This window comes from Entelurus aequoreus, linkage group LG20 (genome assembly GCF_033978785.1).
Source record: "Entelurus aequoreus isolate RoL-2023_Sb linkage group LG20, RoL_Eaeq_v1.1, whole genome shotgun sequence".
NCBI classification, from domain to species: domain Eukaryota; kingdom Metazoa; phylum Chordata; class Actinopteri; order Syngnathiformes; family Syngnathidae; genus Entelurus; species Entelurus aequoreus.
The window spans coordinates 5,076,677-5,082,225 of record NC_084750.1 but is presented as its reverse complement, the minus strand read 5'-3'; positions in this window follow the sequence as shown (position 1 = coordinate 5,082,225).

The window sequence follows — 5,549 nt, the reverse complement described above, 5'->3', positions numbered from 1 at the left end:
TTATACTCTTCTGACGCCACCAGATGGCAGCATAAGTGTCCATATGTCGGCATAAGACCCCAATTCAGTAGTGTACACAATTTTGGAAATAAGAGCTAAAAGGTGCTGTCCACGCATGTGGCCACTTAGGCCTTTAGAGACCACTTCAGTCCAGGTCCAGATAAAAATGTGGGACAATATAGTGTGGAAGCTCTCAAACTGGACTAATGTGTTCCACAAGCCCAAAAAGGCTTAAATGTATCTTTGTTTACACTTTTATAACAGATGAAAAGGAGTTTTTAAATGGACTTGGACAAATGTGGTCGACATGCCTAAAAGAGGTTAAATGTGTCTTTAAAGTTCACAAATACAATAAAGGAAATCACAAACTGCTTCTAAGAACCTTCAGGATCTGTGGAATAATGTAGTCCGGATCTAAGAACTTTAGATAGTGTTTTTAGATCCAGAAACAAAAAATGAAGTATGGAATAATATCAGCTTGCACAGCAAAACTCTGATGCAACTGTGATGTTTGTTAATTATCTAAATGTTCCCCAATTAACACACAAGGTTTGTCTGTTTGCTGCAGGCTACTGGGAGCTAACAGCTACACAACAGCTAAGCACACGATAGCATAGACATATGTAGTAAGTGTCCTTAGTTCAAAATATTGCAGTAATGTTGATATAAACACGCATCAAATAATGATAGTTGCGTATTACTTACACATACACAGTCTCAAATGGCACGGGGTAATCTTTGGGCACCGAACGATTCAATATATATATATATATATATATATATATATATATATATATATATATATATATATATATATATATATATATATATATATACACTTTTGCATTCAAAGAGCACCACTCCTTCTCCTTTCTTTCTTTAATACATCATCAAACATACTGACACTACTTGTTACCCAGGCGTCGCACACCTGCACGTCACACACCTGTACGCCACACACCTGTCCTTCACTGTGTCTCTCAGACTGTTGTGTACTGCAGTACTGGCTCATACACTGCAGGTGTGTAACTTGTAGAAATATTAATATGCATCATATTGTGAATCTGTGACCTCTGCCTTCAGAGTACTGGAATGCTGCGTACAGTACAAAGTGACTCCTCTGAATTGCAGCTATTACCTCAGTGCCTAAAGGCAAGGCACACACAGAGAGTTGGGGTCTGTGAAATATAAGCGTTGTACTCCTGACACGTGTTTGATGCTAGGCTGCATTCTCAAAGCAAACATGATCAACTTCTTGCAACATTCCAACAAACTCTTCATATTCACACTGAAGTCATGCACAACATGGTCCACAGGAAGTTGCTCATCATGACATATTTACAGGTGAACACCTTCAAACATGTGGAATATTGCACAACATGGTCCACAGGAAGTTGCTCATGTTGATATATTTACAGGTGAACACCTTCACACATGTGGAATATTCCACAACATGGTCCACAGCAGGGGTCACCAACCTTTTTGAAAGCAAGAGCTACTTCTTAGGTACTGATTAATGCGAAGGGCTACCAGTTTGATACACACTTAAATAAATTGCCAGAAATAGCCAATTTGCTCAATTTACCTTTAACTCTATGTTATTATTAATAATTAATGATATTTACACCTAATTGAACGGTTTAAAAGAGGAGAAAACACGAAAAAAATGACAATTAAATTTTGAAACATAGTTTATCTTCAATTTCGACTCTTAAAAATTCAAAATTCAACCGAAAAAAAAGGAGAGAAAAACTAGCTAATTTGAATCTTTTTGAAAAAATTAAAAAAAGAATTTATGGAACATCATTAGTAATTTTTCCTGATTAAGATTACTTTTAGAATTTTGATGATATGTTTTAAATAGGTTAAAATCCAATCTACACTTTGTTAGAATATATAACAAATTGGACCAAGCTATATTTTTAACAAAGACAAACCATTATTTCTTCTAGATTTTCCAGAACAAACATTTTAAAAGAAATTCAAAAGACTTTGAAATAAGATTTAAATTTGATTCTACAGATTTTCTAGATTTGCCAGAATATTTTTTTTGAATTTTAATCATAAAAAGTTTGAAGAAATATTTCACAAATATTCTTCGTCAAAAAAACAGAAGCTAAAATGAAGAATTAAATTAAAATGTATTTATTATTCTTTACAATAAAAAAAAAAAAATATTTGAACATTGATTTAAATTGTCAGGAAAGAAGAGGAAGGAATTTAAAAGGTAAAAAGGTGTATGTGTTTAAAAATCCTAAAATAATTTTTAACGTTGTATTTTTTCTCTAAAAATTGTCTTTCTGAAAGTTATAAGAAGCAAAGTAAAAAAAATTAATGAATTTATTTAAACAAGTGAAGACCAAGTCTCTAAAATATTTTCTTGGATTTTCAAATTCTATTTGAGTTTTGTCTCTCTTAGGCAAAGCGAGACCAGCTTGCTAGTAAATAAATAAAATTAAAAAAATAGAGGCAGGTCACTAGTAAGTGCTGCTATTTGAGCTATTTTTAGAACAGGCCAGCGGGCTACTCATCTGGTCCTTACGGGCTACCTGGTGCCTGCGGGCACCGCGTTGGTGACCCCTGGTCCACAGGATGTTGATATATTTACAGGTGAACACCTTCAAACATGTGGAATATTGCACAACATGGTCCACAGGATGTTGATATATTTAAAGGTGAACACCTTCAAACATGTGGAATATTGCACAACATGGTCCACAGTAAGTTGCTCATGTTGATATATTTAGAGTTGAGAGGCACATATTGTAACCTGAAAACATGTCCGATAATAAAGAGAGTTTGGAAGTTCTTCAAGGAGTTACAGTGGTGCAGGTCACGTGTTCAGCATCAGCAAGGTGTGCAAGAAGGTGCAAAATGAAGCAAACTGCTCCCTCTGCTGCTGATGGAAGAAAGTGCAGCTTAACGTTTCAAAATAAAATCCTAACTGTGTGATCTTAAATGATACAAACTGATCACCATTTCATATTTCAATAAAGTAGCAGTCAAAAGTTGGAAACACTTTCTTATGTTTGTCCAAACTTTTTGACTACACAAGACATATATTAGGCTAAAGTCCCAATCATGGATTGTTTTCATCTTCAACACCCAGAAGTGACTGGGACATTTGTAAGAACACAAAATGTATTCTTAAAAGTGGAGAATTGGGTTGGTTATGCTGACAAAGACCAAAATCATCAAGCTTGGATCAGGGCCGTCAAAGTCTTTATACCTCAGGAGCTGCATGGAGGAACATCTAGATACATAGATAGTACTTTATTGATTCCTTCAGGAAAATTAAAATTCCAGCAGCAGTGTTCTATTCCCACGTACTGGTCAAATCCTGGTGCAGGAGCAGCTGATTGTTTGCAATCCAGAGGGGCTTGAAGTCAGCTGACACCTCATCTTAAACAGTGTGATGTGTGTGGACTTACTTAGAACTGCAGTTTCTTTCCTTAGAAACATTGCAGATGATTTGTATACTTTGCAAAGTCATTTTGCCAGCCGGACTAAACCTGTTCGTACGTTTGACACCCTTGATCTAAAGCAGGGGTGCACCCCTTACGTCGATCGCGAGCTACCGGTCGATCGCGGAGGGTGTGGCAGTCGATCGCCAGCCAGGCAGTAAAAAAGTGGACCAATCTTTCTGCTCCGCCGCTCCCAGTCTGTGTAACGCTCTCCCTGACCACCTTATGGCACCACAGACTGTGGATGCTTTTAAAAAAGGCTTAAAAACCCTTCTTTTTAAAAAAGCCGTTTTTTTTAGATATATGTGTGCTAGTTCTAGCTATTAGGCTGTTCTAGTTTTTATTTTTATTTTGTTTAATGCACTGTAGCACTTTGAGGTTGTTTGCTCAATGTAAAGTGCTTTTACAAATAAAATCTATTATTATCATTATTATTATTCACCAAGACGTCACTTTCGTCACTAGACTGACATTCACGGCAGCCGGGTGTCTACTGAGATGAACCTGGCTGCTGCGAGCTCATTATTAAGAAAAAATGACCGACAGGAAGGCGAGAAACTGTCAGAATAATTGTATCTAAGTTATCACAAAACTTTGTGTTTCCATGAGTTCCCGGCGAGAAGACAAAAGCTGTCTTGGATCCTACCAAGTAAAAGGCTTGTAAAACTCCACTGTGTAGGATGGGAAGCAACATGAAGGTGTTCTGTTTCTTTGATGTATTGTAATCCACAGAAAGATTTTGTCTTGACCCGCGAACTACAAAGCAGAGAGGAAGCAGGACCAGACTCCCCTCAAGGCGACCTTTTCTTTTGAACTGTTTTGTAATCAAAGGCGATTGATGTTTATGACCCCCGTCCCTTTAAAAACAGCTGTTGCCATGTAATCAGGGAAAGTCCAAATAAAAGAGGAGGCGTACAATCTTTCGGCAGAGCGTAATGACACTGTACAAGGGTACAGATGTACACCTTTCTCCTCACTGAGCCAAATTGAATTCTGTCTCTTGTTTGATTCTTTGCTTCTGGTCTTGTTTAATAGATGTCATCAGTGTTTGAACCTGACAGAATTTTTTTTTATTTCAACAGACTCTCGCGCCGTACCTGCCGTCAAAACTCTCTGCACAGTTCCTATCTTCACAATAAAAGCGCTGCTTCATCGTGCCTGCGCTAACAAAATAAGAGTTTCAGAAAGCTAGCGTGCACAAGCTCGCAAGCTAAGGAGTTTGCCGCCAATGTATTTCTTGTAAAGTGTATAAAAAGGAGTATGGATGGTGGATAAATAAGATGCCAAAAACCAACCACTTTCATGCGGTATTTCTCCTCCATTTGAAAATGCAAACATTATCAGCACTACTGTCTGATTCCAATCAATGCAAGTCATCAGAATCAGATAATACACCAACTTATATTCTTGTCTTCATAAAAAAGGAATTAAACATGCTTGTATTATCATTAAACACCTTTAACTTGTTAACAAAAGCGCTTCTTTCATAGAAAAATTAATATAAATTATATATGTGAATGAGGTCGATCCCCTTGACTTGGTTCATTGAAAAGTAGCTCGCCTGCAGATAAAGTGTGGGCACCCCTGATTTAAAGTAAAAACATGTCCACATATATCAATATAAAAATATATAAACATAGGTGACTAATAATAATAATAATGATCTATGTTTTTAAAATGTATATTCATATTTTTATATTTATAAATTAACTTTAACATACAGTTTATATGTGTAATTGCATAAAAAACAACACATGTATTCTTATGTAAGAAAATTATATAAATAAATATTTAAAAAAATATATGAAACTATGTATACACAACATTGTATGAAAAATATAAATAAATATACAAAAAATGTATACTTTTTATACATTTATTTTCATAAATATATATATATTTTCTACTGCTCTTCCCTCTCGGGGTTGGACAAGACCCTATTGACCACCTCATGGCAAACTTACATTTTCTAACATACATACCCATTTTTTTAAATTATATATATAACATTTATTTCTATGGTATTTTGTACATATATATGCCGTGTTCTATGAAAGAAACACACATGTCCTGCGTGACCACTGC